Source organism: Pteropus medius, unplaced genomic scaffold (assembly GCF_902729225.1).
Source record: "Pteropus medius unplaced genomic scaffold, Ma_sr-lr_union100, whole genome shotgun sequence".
NCBI classification, from domain to species: domain Eukaryota; kingdom Metazoa; phylum Chordata; class Mammalia; order Chiroptera; family Pteropodidae; genus Pteropus; species Pteropus medius.
Window position 1 is genome coordinate 29271438 of NW_024352787.1, and position 20840 is coordinate 29292277.

The 20840-nt window shown below is 38.1% G+C and overlaps 1 pseudogene; it reads left to right on the forward strand.

Moving 5' to 3' along the window:
* Nucleotides 1–1896: 1896 nt before the first annotated feature.
* LOC120591477 (40S ribosomal protein S20-like) lies at nt 1897–19443 on the forward strand (annotated as a pseudogene).
* The last annotated feature ends 1397 nt before the right edge of the window (nt 19444–20840 follow it).

The window sequence follows — 20840 nt, forward strand, 5'->3', positions numbered from 1 at the left end:
GAAGAGATACTAACTAAAAGTTCCCAAATCTGATGAGATATGAATATAAACATCTACATAGCTCAACAAACTCCAATTAAGATGAACTCAAAGAGACCCATACCAATACACGTTATAATCAAACTTTCAAAAGACAAAGGATCTTAAAAGCAGCAAAATAGAAGCAAACTGTCACTATGAGATCCTCAATAAGATTATCAGCAGATTTCTCAACAGAAATTTTGAAAGCTAGAAGACTGACATATTCATAGTGTTTAAAATAAAAGAACTTTGGTGTTATATCTAAGAATTTGCTAAAATTCATATGGAATCTCAAAGGATTCTGAATAGCCAAATTAATCTTGAAGATGAAGAACAAAACTGCAGGACTCGCACTTCCTGATTTCAAGACTTACTACAAAGCTACAATAATCTTTGTGGTCAAGTTGGGGAAGTAGACAAAGAAATAAAAAGATAAAACATACAAATGAGGTAAAGCGCAGAGCCAGACAGCGACACCACAGATGCAGCTCAAGCAGGGAGCTGACAGGGGGCCAGGCCATTCTTAGGGTCCTCCATTTTGATTTCTTAAAACATTTGTCCAGTTTGCCAAGCATTAAAATATTTGTTTTCAAAAAAATTGTATTGTTTTTCAGAGGAGTCTCAATGGGACTGGGGTTATGTGTTCAAGCACTAGGGCTGACCAAGATGCTGGAAACAAAGCACAAAATTCCAATTATTGTTCTGGGGACACAAACATGAATGAACTCCTGTTGTAAGGGACACTAGACTCCTGGGGAGATGAATCCTATGAATCCAACTTAAGACGCCCTAATTCTTTCCCATTCACCATTTCAATTTCATCTCCCTGCTGCCCCAACTTTCTACTACTCCAGCCAACAAGCCTCTTTGCTTCAGGCTTTCCAGGCCTTTGTCTAAGCTGTTTCCTGCATCAGGAATGCCCTTTCTATATCCCTTTCTCTTTCTCTCAGGTTTATGAAAATCCTACCCATCATTTACTGCTTTGCTCCTTTCTCTCTCCTACAAGGAAGCCATGTATGATTAGAAAGTGACCCTTCCTATTCCTAAAATTTTATGGTGCTTACTACTGATAGCTCTCCCATGGCACTTAATTATCATTTAGTGGCAGGTATTACAGTCATTTGAATGCCTATCCATAATGGAAAGAGGGAGGTTATATCTTTGCACTCTGAGCTAGATCAGTGGCCACTTTGCCTCCAAAACCAGAGAAGACCCAACTCAACTCAGGGAGGAGATGGTCAAGATAAGACTGCCAGAGTTTTCTTGCTGTCCAAAAATGCCACACCCCCATGTTAGGGTCCAGCCTTGCCTCTCTCTAGGCTGTCCACATACAACCAGGACCCAGAGGTGGCTCCAGAGATAAATATGGACCCAGACAAAGTTTGAGATGGACAGGAGGGCTGCTGGTGAGGAGGCAGGGGCAGAGGTGGGATGACTGGAGGCTGAAGATGGTGAGTTTGGCCCAATCATCAGTGACACCCACCATTGAGCCCCTTTCACAGTCAAGGTGACATTACAGTGGGGTTCAGTGAGAACAATGAGGGACATTGGACTCTCTCCAAGGTCCCACCATTGTCACAGGGGGAGGATATGAATCTGGGAAAGTACGGGCTGGGACTATGCACCAAATGTCAAGGACTAGGGACAAGATGTTGAAAATAAGGCCAGGAATAGGTCATTCCTTCTCCCCACAGGAGTGGGTCAAGGGTAGCTGGGAATGTTAGGCCAGTGTGCTCACCATCCTCTCCACTATGTCATGATGCAAGTTGTGGTTGCAGTTGTTATTGATGGTGTGAGGTGGTGGGAGTTGTGGTACTGACCAGAATGGTCTATGAAGTCATGGTGGGTGGGGTAGGGGGGGCATCAATTTGCATAATGGTAGATGAAAAGCTGGTACTTGGCTTTGAGGTAAGTGGAAGCCAGTGATGGTTGGTATATCGGTCAGGTTATACTGAGAAAACAAACATTCCTAAGTCTCAGTGGCTTACAACAGTAGAGGTTTATTTCTCACTCATACTACTTGCCCATCTCAAAGTCTTTGCTGTCCTCTATGTCATCTTCACTTGGATACCCAGGCTGATGGAGCAGCTCCTATCTGGAACATTAAAAGTCTTGTGGCAGTGAGAAATGACAGATAGCAAAACCATAAGCTATCTCTTACAGCTTCTTTCCAGAGATGACATGCAGCCCTTCCACCCATGTTTTACTGTCCAAAGCAAGTCACGTGGTTGTCCCAGAATTTGACAATATGAGGATATAAAATCCTTTATCAGGGAGAGGCACTGGTCTGATTCCAAGCCTGATATCAGTGGGGTAGGAAAGTACAATTCACCACAGGGAGGGAAAACAAATATGTCGAACAATAACACAATCTACCACAGCTGGGATCTTGGCAGTAGTAATGGTTTACGCTAATCAAGATCCATCAATGACATTGGTGGACAAGATCAAACCAGTGGTAGGTTTTTGTGTGCTTGTCAGACAAAGCTAATGGAGCTGGTCCCTCTAATGGTAGAATTAGGAGGGTCAGAAGGGGTGCTGGTGAGCTCAACCCCAACCCCAACCCTAGTAGTCAAGGATGTTGGAGAACGACCCACAGTGAAGGAGAGGAATCTCTTATGCTGGAGAAAAGGAACACTGCGATTATGGTAGAAGGGGGAGGGGGTCTAGAACTGAGATTTGAAAACATGCTCACAAAAGTATTGGAAGTGATTACTGAAAAGGGAAAGAGGTACCTTCAACACTGGGACCTGCATCAATATATACGGTGATATGAGAACCCAAGATGGTAAAAACTGGTATATTTCTGGACACTTTGTAGAAGAAATAAGACAGTAATGAAGAGAATTTTGGTACTGATGGAAGATGGTAGAACATGATCTCTCACATCTTAAAATCAAGAAATAGGGTAATGTTGAGGATAAAAATCATTCACGAAGAAATATTTATAGTACAACTCCATTTATATGAATTTTAAAGGCTAATCTAAACAATATTTTAAGATTTTATATGTGTGTAGTAATGCTATGAAAATCAAAGTACATATTAATACAAAATTTAAGGGGAGCAGCTCCATAGTGTAATAACTAGCATGTCCGCTTTATATGCAGAAGGTCCTGGGTTCGCACCCAGGTGGAGCCCCAGGTGCACCAGGCCCCGGGTGCACGCTGTGAACTTATGGGAGGAGATGCCCTGCCTTCAGAGATCCAGTTCTTAAAGGGAAATGGCAACATCCATAGGTCAGGGGTGGAAGGTGCAGGGGGAGGATTCAAGAGGGGGAAAAACGTAAAAAAAAAATTTAGGATAGCAGTTATCATAAAAGAAGGAAGTGTATGTAAGTAGTGAGAAGCATCAGGGGGTTTCTAAGTATGTGATGTTCAATTTTCTAAGCTGGGTAGTGGGTAGATGGATGTTCTTTTATTATTATTTTTTAATTGTGTGTATATATTTTCCATAATTTTATGCATAATATATTTCTCAAAAAAATTTAAAGGAATAGACAGTAACATAGCACATTCTAAATAATCAAATACTCAAGCTATTTTTTTTTAAATAAAAAACAAGACAGCAATGCTCACTATTGCCATTATTATTTTGACATTATTTTGGGAGTTTTAGCTAAAGTACTAAGGCAAAAAATAAAAATAAATACTTGGCATAAACAATAGAAAAAGTTAAATGCCCTAATTTTTGCTGATGAAATTGTTATATCATTAGAAAACCCAAAGATGCTAGTGGGGGAAAATTACTAATATTAAGAGGTTTTGATAAGGTGGCTGGCTATAATATAAAATAATTTTCTCCATTCTAAAAAGAACCAGCTAGAAATGGAAACTGAAAAAAATATATTCCATTTACAATAGAAACTCAAATGGAAAAATATTTAGGAACAAACTTAACTAAAAAGAACATATTTCACATGAGGAAATATATAAAATGTTATTATTTTAGGGCATACAGCAAGATCTAAACAAATGGAAAAGTTGTACCAAGTTCTTGAGTATAAAGATTTTACAACAAAAATATGTCAAGTTCCCTAAAACTAAGGTACACATTTAATGCAATTTTAATTTAGAACCCAACAGGATCGAATATTTTTAAATGGCTATAATTACCTTAAAGTTTATGTAGATGAATACTTTGTAAGAATATATTAGAATACTGAAAAATAATTGTGAGGCTTTCATTTTCATGTATTTAAAACATACTACAAAACTACTATAATCCAAACAGTATGGTGTTGCCATATGAATAAACAATTGACCTATGAAACAGAATGGAAAACCCAGAAATAAATCCAATTATTTTAATATACAACAAAGATGGAATTTAATTCAGATGAAGGAATGGTTTATTTATAATACAAACTGGCTATCCACATAGCAGAAAATAAAGTTTGATCTTTATATTCCAACATTAAATTTTAAAGCAAATTAAATCGAAGACATAAAAATACCTAAACATTCCAGGGGAAATGTTAAGAAACTATTTTAATCAAAATGAGAAACCCAAAAGCTATAAAAACAAAATTCTACATATTGTACTACATAAAAAAGTAACCTTTCGTGTGTGAGAGAAAGGTACCAAAACAATACAAAGTAGAAAAATAAATAAATTGGGAAAAATTATTTGCAATGTGAATGACAGATAAGGGGTTACTATCTGTAATATACAAAGAACATTTACAAATGTATATGTAAAAAACCACAAAGTGTTCAACCCTATCCTCATAGGCACTATATGTTTAATGTCTCCAAATATACTTCCAAGATTGACAGTATGTTTTTGTTGGTTATTTAAATGTCTTGTAGTATGTTTATTTTGTTTTGTTTTGTTTTGTTTTTATTGAAATATAATTGACGTATAACATTATATTCATTTCACCTGGAAGTTTGTACCCTTTGACCACCTTCACCCATTTTGCCCATCTTTCACCCTCCACCTTTGGCAACCACCAATCTGTTCTCTGTATCAATTAAATTTTGTTTTGATTCTTCACATAAGCAAGATCACACAGTACTTGTCTTTCTCTTTATTTCACATAGAATAATACCCTCAAGTTCCATCCATGATTTTGCAAATGATGGGATTTCCTTCTTCTTTATGGCTGAATAACATTCTATTTTATATATACCACATTTTCTTTATCCATTCATCCACTGATGAACACTTAGATTGTTTCCATGTCTTAGCTATTAAAAATAATTTTTCAATTAACATGAGGGGGCAGGTATCTTTTTGAGTTAGTGTTTTTGTTTCTTTTGATAAATACCCAGAAGTAAAATTGCTAGATCATATGGTAGTTCAATTTTTAATTTTTTGAAGAAACTCCATACTGTTTTCCATAGTGGCTGAATGAATTTATATTCTGCCAATGGTGCACAAGCATCCCTTTTCTCCACATCTTCCCCAACACTTGTTATTTCTTGTCTTTTTTTGATAATAGCAATTCTAACAGATGTGAGGTGATATCACATTGTGGTTTTGATTTGCATTTCCCTAATGATTAGTGATGTTGAGCACCTTTTCAGGTACTTGTCGGACATCTGTATGTCTATAGTATGTTTATGATATATGAATGCCATGGGTAAAATGTTAATCAATTTTTAAAACTTCTGTTTCCATGTGAAGTTTGTTCCATGTGAAAAATTTTCTATTTATCTTCCTCTCTCCCTCTCTATTTTTCTCCCCCTCCCTCCTTCTCTCCCAATCCCTTTCTCTTCCCACTTTTTTCACTCTGTTTTTCTCCTTCCTTGTTTGCTTTATGTAAGCATAATGATTCCCAAAAACAATCAAGTGCTTAGTTCACCTAAGATTACTAAGTGGCATTTCAAGTGGCAGCCAGTTTTGTTTTTAACTTTTTTACTGACAGTTTCATTTATCACCACTGCTTTAGTATAGTTTCTATAAATTCATCATAGGCTTTGTGAGTCAATATAAAAACTCTAGCTCGAGAAAAGAAATTGGGGGGGAGGGAGTGAGAACTTGCCAATTTCTGTTTGTAGTATGACTTAATATGTTATTGTTTCTGATTCTAATGAAGACTAACACCCTAATAAATTTAAGTATAGGATTTATCCTCTTAGGAGAAGTGCTTACATTAAGTTAGAAAAATGAATGCCACCATATATGGATTTATGGGGTTTAAAAAAACTCACAGAAAGCTTGTGCAAACATTTCTCACATAGTAATTGATTTCTGAGGATTGCATATAAGGTCAGCTTCAGGATTTTTCTAAAGGTTCAACAAAGTGATATCAAAGAGGGAAACTGAGTCATACTTTTGCCCTGGCATTTATTTCTTCTCTCTTACTCAGTCTTCTTCCTAGAGTCTGGTGAATTAGGAAGTTCTGTTAATACTAGCCTACTCCATACATTCAGTCCAGGACAACTATTATTTTCCTATAAATACTGAGGGTGCAATTGGCCTGCTACTTATATTGTCAACAGAATATTGAACAGTAAACACTCACCTAAATCATGATTAAAGCTTTGGATCAAAACTAATTAAATTGAAAAAACCATTCGCTGAGTGGCAGAGGCCATAAGTAGCCATTCCGTTTTTACTTCCTGTTAGTTTTATAGTCTTGCTGCTTCCAAACTCTTGTTTTGGGTATTTTGTTTTCTGGTTGGAAAAATTACTTCTGTAAAAGTATGTATTTATAAGTACAAGTTTTCTCTTAGGGTTTGTTTGTTTGTTTGTTTGTTTGTTTGTTTGTTTAAGAAGTTAATGCATAATTCTCCATTTGGCTTAGGAGAATCTCAATTCTTGCTGGGCTTGGGTTGTTTTTTGTTTTTTTGTACTGATGTCTAGATCAACCTCCAATTCAAATGATCCTACTAAATGCTTTTGCCCCCTCAGGAATGTTTTGGGAAGTAAAACTGGCTTTTCTCCGTTGGTGATCTTAAAGATTGTGCTTAGGAGTTTTATTTTAGTAGTACTATTCTTTCTTTAACTGCAAATGTAAGTATCTATAGAATGATTGCTCTTAGTGAATGTGTCAGTATACATTTTATTCAATAGTAAAATTTAAGATAAAAGATATGCTATAACATAGATATCTAGAAAATTTGATTTGTGGTACACAATGTTGGATCACTGAACAACTGCTATAGGTAGCATTTGTGTAACATTTTTTATGCTGGATATTGCTTTTACAATTTAGTTTTACATTTGTGATGTGATTAATGCCATATTTTCAAACATATTACCAAGTCCAGTACTACTTTTATACTTTATACTACAGGGAATTTAGTTTAATGGGTTTTAATAAAACATTGTTGACCAACCTATTGAAAGCAAATTACTAATTCTCAAGCTCACATAGAACATTCACCAAGATAGAACACATTCTGGGCTACAAAACACATTTTAACAGATTTAAAATAGAAATTATACAATATCTGCTCTCAGACCACAGTGGAATTACACTAGAAATCAATAACAAAAAGATAACTGGAAAAATACCAAAATATATAGAAATTAAATAACATATTTCTTTTTTTTCTTCCCCTCCCAATCTGCCTCTCCACATGCCAACTTCCAATTCTAAATACAATTCTTTCGATCAAAAAAGAAATCTCAAGAGAAATTTAAAAATACTTTGAACTAAATGAAAATAAAAATACAACTTATCAAAATTTGTGGGATGCAATGAAAGCAGTGCTTAGAAGGAAATTTATAGCTTTGAATGCATATATTAGAAAAGAAGAAAGATCTAAAATCAATCATCTAAGTTTCTTTCTTAGGAAACTAGAGAAAGAAGTACAAATTAAACCCAAAGGAAGAAGGAAAGAAATAATAAGAACTAGAGCAGAAGCCAATAAAATTGAAAACAAAAAATCGATAGAGAAAATCAATAAAACTAAAAGCTGATTCTTTGAAAAGATCAAGAAAAGTGATAAGCCTCTAGCCAGCCTAAAAAAAGAGAGAGAGGAAGAACACAAATTACTAATATCAGAAATGAAAGAGGGGATATCACTATAGATTTCATGGACATTAAAAGCAAAATTGAAAAATACTATGAACAATTATTTGCCCACAAATTTAATAACATAGATGAAAATGGACCAGTTCCTTGAAATATACAATTTATCTAAACTTACACAAGAAGAAATAGACTATCTGAATATATATATATATATACCTATTATATATATGGAAGGTTATTAATTATTGATTAAGGTTATTAATTATTAATTATTCATATATATATGAATTTAATCAATAATTAATAACCTTCCAAAAACAGAAAGCCACTAGGTCCAGATGGCTTCTCTGGTGAATTCTACCAAACATTTAAGGAAGAAATTACATCAATGCTCTACCAAAGAAAAAATTACATCAATTATTTTTCAGAAGAAAAGTAGAGGAAATAATACCCAACTCATTTTGAGGCCAGCATTACCCTAATACCAAAATCAGATAAAGACTTTACAGGAAAAGAAAATGACAGACCAATGTTTCTCATGAACATAGAAGTAAAAATCCTCAACAAATATTAGCAAATTGAATCCAACAATGTATACAAATAATTATACACAGTGGGATTTACTCCAGGTATGCAAAGCTGATTGAACATTAAAAAATCAATTAAAGTAATTTATCAGATATTATTTCAACCAAGTGGGATTTATCCCAGGTATGCAAGGCTGATTGAACATTAAAAAATCAATTAAGAAAAGGGAAAATGGCAGACTAGGTAAAAGCAGTGTTCGTCTCCTCCCAGGACTACATTGAAATTACAATAATCAATGTGGAGAATCACCTGAAGTCCAGCCAATCATAACACCTACATCTGATGATATAAAGGAACCACATCGAAGATGGTAGGAGGGGCAAAGTCCTGAATTTGGCTGGACCCACACCCATGGGTGGTGGAGGATCACCCGGAGGGAGAGCAAGGCTGCAGAGGCTCTCCTGAAGGAGAAGGGGGTCCTGGTCTCATCTGGGGGCTCTCTAGCACAGGGTACCAGCCAGGAGAAGAGGAGATTCCAATAGCTCTGACTGTAGAAACTAGAGAGGCTTCCAGCCATCCAGGTGAGATGGAAGGTGACTGAGCCCCTAGATGTCCCTTTGAAGTACCCACGCAAATGCTTTCTGACCTGTGGACACTCACCCAGGACACCAGTGGTGGGTCTGAGGCTTGCGTAGGATTCATTCTGAAAAAGTCTCCACTACCTGGAGTCAGAATGAGGGCTGGAAAGGCAGCCACGATTGTGCTTTAGTCTGGCCCCACTACAGGGTAACCTACAGACCACACCAGCTTGATTGTGCAGACCCCTCCCTCAGAGCCATTAGGAAGTTCTGGTCTGAGGGGATCAGCCCACCTCTCCTAACCTGCAGATTGCCGGGGAAGTTGTTCCTGGATCGCTGCCAAGCCCTGATCTGAGTGATTCAGAGTGAAGTATTCACAGCTTGGGCGGCCATTGTTGTGAGCAGCGTTTCTGATCCCAGCAACAGCGACCAGTGCTGTGAGCCACATTTCATTGGGAGAGTTAAGCAGATCGCTGCTGCCAACACAAACTTGGGCGGATATCAGGGACCTGTGGGCTAGTCCTAGACAGCAACTGGTCTTGCGGTGATCTGGGTCTTCTGCGGGAACTCACAACAGTTACCAAATTTGCAGCAAGACTGAGGCTGTATTGATCTGACTGCCATTTCTTTCTTAGACCCTGGGCCACCCAACCTGCAGACTGCCTGGGACAGGTGTTGTTGGAGGGCTGCCAAGCTCAGTTCCTTGTGATTCAGGGCCAAGTATTCACAGCGGGGTGGCCATTGTGAGTGGCCTTTCCAATCCCACCAAAAGTAGCCAGCCCAGTAAGCTACATTTCCATTCCCAGCGAGCAACCAGTGCTGTGAGCCACATTTCATCAGTAGGGTTAGGCAGATCACTGCTGCCAACATGAACTTGGGTGGATATTGGGGACCTGTGGGCCAGTCTCAGACAACAACTGGTCTTGCTGTGTTCTGGGTCTTCTGAGGGAACTCGCAACAGTTACCAAATTTGCAGCAAGACTGAGGCTGTATTGATTTGACTGCCATTGTCTCTCTGAGACCCGGCCCCACCCTACCCACAAATTGCTTCCAGGAGCCCATTGACGGTGAACTGATACAGCCCTGCCCTTCCCCTCCTCTGATCGCCTAACCTACACAGGCAACAAACTTTGGCTGGCACAGGGTGGTCATTGCACAGAAATCAATGGCAGGCAGAACTTTGCTGCCTGCAATAGTTGCAATATTGTGTCTGGGGAGCACAAGAGTCTAGGGGAACACTCCTGACAGCAGCTGGTCTCACTGTGATCTGGTTTAACAGCGGAAACACCCAGTTGCTGCTGCAAAACTGAGGCTGTATTGGCCGAATGGACCTTGGCTCCTTGAGATCCCACTTCTCCCAAGCCACAAAGTGCCTGCAGCCCACTGACAACAAGCAGCCTCTTGTGCCCTACTTGGCTCTGGGGTTGAGCAGTTAGTGCAGGCAACAGACTTTGGCTAGCACAGTGAGCACATTTTGAAGAAAACAGTTGTGGACAGATCACTGCTGCCTATACGAGCTACAAATCTCTTAAGGGGATTGCAGGGGTCTGTATTGGCCTGACAGCCCTTAACTCTCTGAGTTCCTGCCCCATCACGTACACAAAGTACCCACTGCACATTGATAGGCAGCTGCCCCTACTCTGGGGTAGCGCATTTAGGCCCAGGGTAGGCAGCAGTTGACCTTACTATGAGTGGAAACTTGTACAGCAAGCCACAGAGACAGTGTAGGCACATAAACTGACACTGCAGAGGCAAAGTGAAATTTACTCACTAGACCCAGGAGACTCCCAGGGTCCCTGCGCCACTCAACACGCATATCACCCAGAGGCTCATCTAGTTTCAGAGACTTACAGGCAGCTGATAGGAAGTATCAGGACTTGAGGAGCACTGGTCCCTATGCTAAACTGCCGTAGGTCAAGGATAGGGGATAACCGAGAGCTGCAGACAACGCTGTCTCTTCCACTTACCTATAGATCCAGCATAGGCAACGACCATCAGCAGATCGCTTTGCTGCTTTGGGGTAAAATGCTCTGAAAATATCTGTTAAGTCCATCTGTTCTAGTGTATCTTGAGAACGAAGAACAAAGTTGGAGGTATCAACACTACCTGATATCAAACTATACTACAAGGCTACAGTAATCAAAACAACATGGTACTCTCTGATATTACTAATAAGAATTTCTTTTCAGATATATCTCCTTGGGCAAGGGAAACAAAAGAAAAAATAAACAAATGGGACTATATCAAACTAAAAAGTTTTTGTACAGCAAAGGAAACCATCAACAAAACAAAAAGACAACTGACTGTTTTGGAGAAGATATTTGCTAATGATACATCTGATAAGGGGTTGATATCCAAAATTTATAAAGAACTTATACAACTCAACAACAAAAAAAAAACAAACAGTCCAATTAAAAAGTGGTCAGAAGAGCTGAACAGATATTTCTCCAAAGAGGAAATACAGATGGCTAACAGATGTCTGAAAAGATGCTCAAGGATGATAATCATCAGAGAAATGCAGATTAAAACCACAATGAGATATTACCTCACACCTGTCAGAATGGCTATCATCAATAATCGAAAAACAGCAAGTGTTGGCGAGGATGCGGAGAAAATGGAACCCTCATACATTGTTGGTGGGATTGCAAATTGGTACAGCCACTATGGAAAACAGTATGGAGGTTCCTCAAAAAATTAAAAATGAATACACCTTTCGACCCAGCAACTGCACTTCTGGGTATTTATCCAAAGAAAAACAAAACAATAATTCGGAAAGATCTATGCACTGCAATATTCATGGCAGCACAATTTACAATAGCCAAAATATGGAAGCAACCTAACTGCTCATCAAAAGAGGATTGGATAAAGAAATTATGGTTCATCTATACAATGGAATATTACTCAGCCATTAAAAAAATGAAATCCTACCATTTGCAATGACATGGATGGACCTAGAGGTTATTATGCTGAGTGAAATAAGTCAGACAAAGATAGATATCATATGATTTCACTTATATGCGATATCTAAGGAACAAAAAGAACAAACTAATCAAAAACAGACTCACAAATATAGTGGACAATTTGGTGACAGACAGAGGGGAGGGAGGGAGAATGGGGTGAAGAGTTAAAGAAGTACAAATTAGTAGCTGATAGTTGGGTATGGGGAGCTTGGAAGAGGAAATGTGGTTAGCATTAATATGATGTCAAGTAAAGTGCCAGAGGAGGGAGAGAGCAATTAGGAGGATCATTTTATGAACATTATAGATGTCTAACCAATGTACTGCATATTTGAAACTAATTTAAATAAATAAATTTAATTTTAAAAAATCAATTAAAGTAATTCATCATATCAACAAGCTAAAAAAGAAAAACCATATTAATAGATGCAGAAAAAACATCTGACAAAATTCAACACCCATTCATGATTTGAAAAAAAAAAACTCTCAGTAAACTAGGAGTAGAGAGGAACTTTCTCAACTTAATAAAGAATGTCCAAAAAAACCTACAGTTAACATTAAATTTAGTAGTGGGGAACCCAAAGCTTTTCCACTAATATTAGGTACAAGGCAAAGATGTCCCCTCCCACCATCGTACTAAAACTCTAATACAATACTACAAGAAAAAAAATAAAAGGTACACAGATTGGGAAGGAAGAAAGAAATCTGTCTTTATTCATGGATAACATGATCATCTATGTAGAAAATCAACAATAACTTTCCAGGAACTAATAAGCAATTACAACAAGGTTGCAGGAAACAAAGTTAATAAACAAAATTCAAACACTTTCCTATATACTAACAATGAACAAGTGGAATATGAAATTAATACCATTTACATTAGCATCTCTCAAAAATGAAATATTTAAGTCTAAATACAGCAGAATATGTATAAAATCTATACGAGGAAAACTACAAAACTTTTTAAAAAACAAAATAAAAAATGAACTAAATAAATGGGAAGATAGTCCATGTTCATGGATAGGAAGGCTCGTTTCATCAAGATGTCAGATCTTCCCAACTTGATCCACAGATTCAATGAAATCTCAATCGAAATCCCGGCAAGTTAATTTGTCAGTATCAACCAACTGACTTTAAAGTTTATAGAGGAAAACAGAAGACCACAATTACCAATCCAATATTGAAGGAGAAGAATAAAGTTAAAGAACTGACCCTCACCAACTTCATGGCTTACTATACAACTATGGTCATCAAGACAGCATAGTACTGGCAAAAGAATAGACAAATAGATCAATGGGACAGAAGAGAGAGCCTAAGAAGATATTAACCCAAAGGAGTGGAAAACTTAAGTTCACACAAAAACCTATACGTGGATGTTTATAGCAGCTTTTTCATATTACCAAAACTTGAAAGCAACCAAGATGTCCTTCAGTAGGTCAATAATAAACTGTGGTACACCCAGACAAGGAAATATAATTCAGTGATAAAAAGAAATGATTTATCAAGCCATGAAAAAAACACAAAGAAAACTTAAATGCATATTTCTACATGAAAGAAGCCAATGTGAAAAGGCTACATACTGTATGATTCCACCTATACGACATTCTGAAAAAGGTGAAATTGTGGAGGTAGCTATTGACCCCTGCCCTCCTTCCCTCACAGATAAAAAGATCAGTGGTTTTCAGGAGTTAGGGGTAGGAGTAGGGACAAATAGGTGGAGCACAGAGAATTTTTATGGCAGTTAAAATGCTCTATATGGTGCCATATGATGGATGCATGTCGTTGTACATTTGTCAAAACCCATAAAATATACACCAAAAGTGAACTGTAATGTAAGCTATGGACTTTGGGCAATTTTGATGTATCAATGTAGTTTCCTCAAATGTAATAAATGTTCCACACTCATGAGGGATGTTGATAATGAGGCAGGCTGTGCATGTGTAGAGACAGAGGGTACATAGGAATTCTCTGTACCTCCCCTTCAGTTTTGCTATAAAGCTAAAAATGCTCTAAACAATAAAATTTCCCTTTTAAAAAAACAAATCACTAAAAAATTCTAACATAAGGATACTAATAGTGCCAATAATAGTGTCACAGTCACTTCTATATAAATAGCTCAGGGCACTGATATGACTAAATAGCTTCATCAGTGAAATTTACCAAACATTTGAGGAAGAAATAATACCAATTCTACACAAATTCTTCCAGAAAGTAGAAAGGAGAGAAAACCTCCCAACTCAGTTTGTAAAGCCAGCATTACACTGATACCAAAGCCAGATGAAGATATTACAAGAAAACTACAGAATAGTATCCCTCAAAAATACAGAAACAAAAATTTTCAATAAATATTAGCAAATAAAATTTAGCAATATAGACAGAAGCACCTAAAAATGGTGTAGATTAGAGAGGCTTTGTTCACCCCTCTTGTGACCACATCAAGGTTGGGACAGAAACACAGAGCATAAAGCAAGCAAAGTCACCTGGGATCTAGATGAACAGAAGCACTACAACCAGGGAGAGAAATAAGAAATCACCCTGCAATGGTAGGATGGGGCAAAGACGTGAGGCTGCCTGGTCCCCAGTGGCTGAATGAGACAAAGGCTACAGCAGTGGCAGCTGGCAGTTGCAGATGCCTCTTAAAGGGGCCGTGTACACAACCGGACCTTCGCAATGACGGAGCTGCTCACTCTGAGAACCAGTGCTGGACTTGCTGCTCAGGGGACACCAGAGACTTACAGGGGGACACTGAGTTGTCAGAGTGAGGGCCAGAGGTGAGGCTTTCTCTCAGGTAGAAGTGCTGGAGGTATCCATTGTTCCTCTGTTGAGCCCTCCCCACTCCCAGTGTGTGGACGCAGTGCTGAGACTCATCAAACTAGATAACAGAGGTCACTCTGCCCAGAAGATTCCCTGAAACTCTGCCTCCCCCAAGACATATCCAGTTGTGTCCTCAGCAAGTCCTGTGCCACTTGCTGAACAAACCTGAAGGCCCACACTGATGGCAGCTGGCCTTGGTTTCTGGCATAGCTTCTTGAGGCAACTGTAAGCACAGCATCTGTGGATTGTTTGCTGAATCTTAACGGGTGGCCTTGGTGGGGCACTGGCTGGGGCTAAACTTGACCTGTAGCTGAGCGCCTCTCAGGACTGTGCTGCTGGACATCTATTACACAAAATAAAACTGGGAGACTTAGGAGCTTTGATTAGTACATAGAAACAGACACTAATAAAACTAATAAAACTGGGAGACTTAGGAGCTTTGATTAGTACACAGAAACAGACACAGTAATGCAGCCAAAATGGAAAGACAAAGAAGCGGAAACCACATGAAAGAACAGAACAGAGACACAGGAAAAATGGAGTCAAGTAATCTAACAGATGCAGAGTTTAAAACACTGGTTACAAAGATGCTCAATGAAATTAAGGGAAGTGTACATGAACTCAATGAGAACTTTAACAAAGAGATAAATAACATAAAAATAAAAATGGAAATTATAAAAGAGAACCAGTCAGAAATGAAGGACACATTATTGATATGAAAAGTATATTAGAGAGAACCAACAGAGTAGAGGAAGAAGTGGATTGAAACACCAATATAGAGGATGGCGAAGTCAAGGACACTCAACCAGAATGGCAAGAAAAAAGTAACCAAGAATATAATATTAATTTAAGGAGCCTATAAGACAAAATTAAGAGTAACAACATCCACATCATATGAGTACCTGAAGAGGGAGAACAAGAAGTTGAATATGTATTTGAAGAAATAATGATGGAAAATTTCCCTAACCTAGTGAAGGAAATAGACATACAACCTCAGGAAGCTCAGAGAGTCCCCCAAAAAATGAACCCAAAGAGGCCCACACCAAGACACATCATAATTAAAATGCCAAAGGTTAAATACAAAGAGAGACTCAAAAGTGGCAAGAGAAAAGCAATTAGTTACCTACAAGGGAGCTCCCATAAGACTAGGAGCCAATTTCTCAAAAGAAACTTTGCAGGACAGAAGGTCTTGGCACAAAATATTTAAAGTGTTGAAAACTCAGGATCTACAACCAAGAATACTTTATTCAACAAAGCTATCATTTAGAGTTCGAGGACAGATAAAAAAGCTTCCCAGCCAAAAATAAGCTAAAGGAATTCATCACCACCAAGCCAGTATTACAGAAATTGTTGGAGGGACTTCTTTAAGAAGAAAAAATATATATCTAAAACATAGGTAAAGAATGTTAACCACTATATATTTATCAACAAATACCTCAAATGGAAAAGAATTAAGTGCTCCAACCAAAAGACAGAGAAGCTGAATGAGTTAGAAAATAAGACCCCTACATATGCTGCCTACAAGAGACTCACTTCAGATTAAAAGACACACACAGACTAAAAGAAAGGGATGGAAAAAGATATTGCCTTGATGGACCTAAAGGATATTGTGCTGAATGAAGTAAGTCAGATAAAGACAAATACCATGTGATTTCACATACGTGTGGAATCTAAAGAACAAAATAAACAACAACAACAAAAGCAGAAGCAAACTCATAGGTACAGAGAATATTTTGAGGGCTACTAAATAGAAGGGGAGTTGGAGGAACGGTGAGGGTGGGGCAGAGGGATTAGGAAGTACAAATAGATAGCTGTGGGATGGACATGGGGATGTGAAGTGTAGCATAGGGAAAGTAGTTAATAATGTAATGAAAATGTGGGGGGAAGAGAGGTAGTGTATTTAGTAGGGTGATTACTTTGTGAGTTATATAGATCTCTAATCACTGTGCTGTACAGCTGAAACTAATATATTGTATGCCAACTATAATTGAAAAAAAAACTCATTGAATTGAACAATGCAAATACAAGCAACAGTCTATCATATTTCAATAAAGCCAGAAAAAAATATCAATATGTAAAAACAATATATTATGAAGATATGACATAACACATGAAGATATGAGTTATGAACCAAAACATCAACATTTACAAAACACCAAAACATCAACATTTACAAAACATCAACATTCCTCCCCCCCACCCAGCTTTATTCCTCTAGACCCTCAAGTGGCTTTGCTTGTTGTTTGTTCTGTATTTCTGTCTCAACTTTGATGTGGTCATAAGAGGGGATAAGCAAAGCTTCTATCATCTACACCATTTTGCCCAGTCTCCTACCAAGGAGATAAACATTATTATAGATAAACAGGTACGAAATATAAGAACAGACAGAAACACATGAGTAATAGAAAACTTTAATTCATCTCCTAGCCCATGATAAATCTAAAGGGCCAAAAAAAGAGAAATGAATGTAGAAATGATTTAATAGAATATAAAAAGCCTAAATAGTAAGGTGAATCTAATAGATCTATATAACTAATTCTGTATCCTAAAAACAGAGTATACATTTCTTTTGCAGGTGCCAATGGAACATTACAAACTTTACCATGCATTAGGCCAAAAAAAAAAAAAACCACATCTCCAAAAGAAGAATTATACAGTATTTCATTAGTTCTGAGGTATATATTTTTTTACATGTTGATGTCTCTAAAACGAGCGTCCATCTTACGATTGACTGTATCTTACATATGTAATTGGTGAGACTTTTCTTTCTTCCTTAGTGGTATTTAAAATAATGTTATAATACAAAGGGAAAAATTGTAACTTTATAGTTGAGAAATATGGCAGACACCCCCTTAAACAAGTGAATAAGTCATATCAACATCCTTGCCTCCTGATATGAGGCACTGTGAAGGTCATAACATCATTTCTGTAGTATTCTGGCCAAGAATGAATAATTTTAATTTAATCACGTAAAAACATCAGACAAACCCAAATTGAGAGACATTCTACAAAATAATTGGCCAGTGCTCTTCAAAGCTGTCAAAGTCCTGGAAGACCAAGAAAGACTGAGAAACTATCTAGATTGGAGAAGATTAAAGAGCCATAACAACTAAGTGGAATGTATGATCCTGGATTGGCTCCTGGCCCAGAAATAGGACATTAATGAAACAATAGGCAAAAGTTGAATTAGATCTATAGATTTTCTCATAGTATTGTATCAATGTTCATTTCCTAGTTTTGATCATTATATCATGATGATGTAAAATGTTAACACTTAGAGAAGCTGGGTGAATAGTGTACAGGAACTCTTTATGCTGTTTTTGCAACATTTCTGTAAACCTATTTCAAAATAAAGTTTAGAAATAAATAATGACACATCTTACAACTATAACTTCTTACAGTCAATGAAATAAGGTAGAGCAAACAACATTCTTTGATCATAATGCAATAACCTAAAAATCAATTTAAAAAAAAATTTAAAAATTCTATCACCTAGAACTTTAAAACCCTTTCTTAAAAACTTTTAAGACAAAGAGGTGGCATAAGCCAAAATTACAGAACATCTAGAAAATTAAATAATAATAATAATAATAATACACATAAGGCCTATGGGATACAGCTAAAGTGATGTTCAGAAGAAAATGCATAGCATTTAAGTAATTATATCAATAAATAAGAATAAAAACTAATGAATTAAATATCTGGCTTCACAAATTACAAAACAATAAGATGTACTTAGAAAAGCAGAAGAAAAAATAAAGAGCAGACTTAGTAAACTAAAAAACAAAAATGGGAACCCTTAAACAAATGAAAAGATGCTCAAATTCACTCATAATAAGAGAAATATAAATTAAGCTATGCGAAACACCATTCAACTCTTGAATAAGCCATGATTTTAAAAATATATATTATAACAAGTTGTGTTGGCAAGACTATAGGCCACCAGTAACTTTCATATTTTAGTGAAGTGAGATAGTGGGGGCAAATTCAGTTGTGTTAATGCCCAGGCAATGTAAAGTATGCAGCTTTTCATTTAAAAGGAAAAAAATAAAGATGAATGAGGAAGTCTATGTACCAATCCGGAACTATCCCTAAAATAATCTGTTAGATTTTTTTAAAAAGTCAAAGATCTTCTCTTTGAAGAAGACGCGATAGCAGCTTCAGCAGAGCTTTGTTTGTTCTGCTCGCTGTTGCTCCTGACTCACTGCTGTTCTCTCTCGCGGAGGAGCAAGTCCGTCAGGAAGCTGCGCCACAGTCACGGCTTTTAAAGATATCGGAAGACACCTGTGGAACCAGAGGTGGCGATTCACCGAATTAGAATTACTATGACCAGCCGCAATGTAAAATCTTTGAAGAAGGTGTGTGCTGACTTGATCAAAAGTGCAAAGGACAAGAATCTCAAAGTGAAAGGATCAGTTTGGATGCCTACCAAGACTCTGAGAATCACTACAAGAAAAACTCCCTGTGCTGAAGGTTCTAAGACTTGGGATCGTTTTCAGATGAGGATCCACAAGCGACTCATTGACTTGCATAGTCCTTCTGAGATTGTTAAGCAATAACTTCCATCAATATTGAGCCAGGAGTCAAGGTTGAAGTCACCATTGCAGATGCTTAAATTAGCCTTTTTAGTAAATTGACTATCAGTTGTTTAAAAAAAAAAAAGGTCAAGGTGCAGAAGAAGAGTATATATAAATGCTACGATTTATGTAAAAACCTGGGTTAGAGGCAGAAGGATATCTATTGCTAACAAATGCAATATATGACCAACAGTTATTGTTTCTAGGAACAGGGAATGGGTGTCTCAGACAGTGGTAAGATGGGAACCTTTTGAATTCTATGAGTTCATTAACTGTTCAAATAAATAAAATGTAACTTAAAAAGAAATCCCCTAGCCAGGAAATAATTTCTCTCCACTCTTCTGAAATCCTTCAGCTCTCATTTCTGAATCACATTCACCTTTACTACAGACATTTGTATAGGTGCCCAAGAGGGGAGTAGGAAGTAACAACTGAACTAAAGGAAGAGGGTCTTGCCCTAGATCCAGAGAGCTCCAGATGCTCCAAACTAATCCATCTTCCTGCATGGCTCCCACCTGTCAATGGCCCAAATCCTGCTGGCATGGCACCCAGCCCCTCACCTGGCCCTGTGTTAAATACCTGCAGGGGCCCAATGCTGCCCCTCCTCCACTATTGTGGCAGAACCCCAGCCTCTAAGAGAGCTGGGAGATGCCTCTTGGCCACTGCCTTCCCTATATCACAAAGAGAATTAGATGCTCCCTAGTTCCCTTACACTTTCTCCTCCAGACACATCCCTACTCCCCCCAAGTACAAGCTGCCAATGAGAAAAAGAGGTACATACCTGCCCAGCCCCTTTGACAATAAAAAGAAGTGATGTGTACCTAGAAGAATCAGAGTCTTCAGCCTCAGGTGAGGGAGGGAGAGGATGGGGCATTGGGGGCTGTAACTATTGCCACCTCACTACTTAAATTCTTTGTACTGTCATCAAACCCTAGGGTCCTGGTGGATCTCAGGTCCTCCCTCCCAGACCCCGCCACAAGAGCCCTCTGGCTTACAGAGAAAGAACTAGGGGAGGGGTACCCTTCCTTTCTCAGCCCCAATCCCTGAAAATCATGGAACCCCAGGAAATGGGGTGGTCTGGGCAGGGAGAAGCAGCTCCAGAAGTTGCCCCTGAAATGTGAGGTGGTGAGGGGAGGGTCAAAGAGATGGGGTCAGGGGCTGAAAGACTGCTGTGCTAGCCTGTGGCTCCAGGATGGGATGAAAGACTCAGCCTAACTGCCTCTGACCACGGTGGAGGCTGGGCATCCCATACCCTCAGGCCCTGGCCTGGCTGAACAGGGCCATGTTCTGCTTTCAGGAAAGATGGCTGGGTATGGGAGTGAGGTGGAGGTCTCAGGTCCCAGGTGGAGAGGAGAAAGAGTCCCTGGAAACTGCAGAAACCATTACCTGTCCTCCCTAACAGTTGTGCATCTTGCACCTACCTACTTTCTCCCCT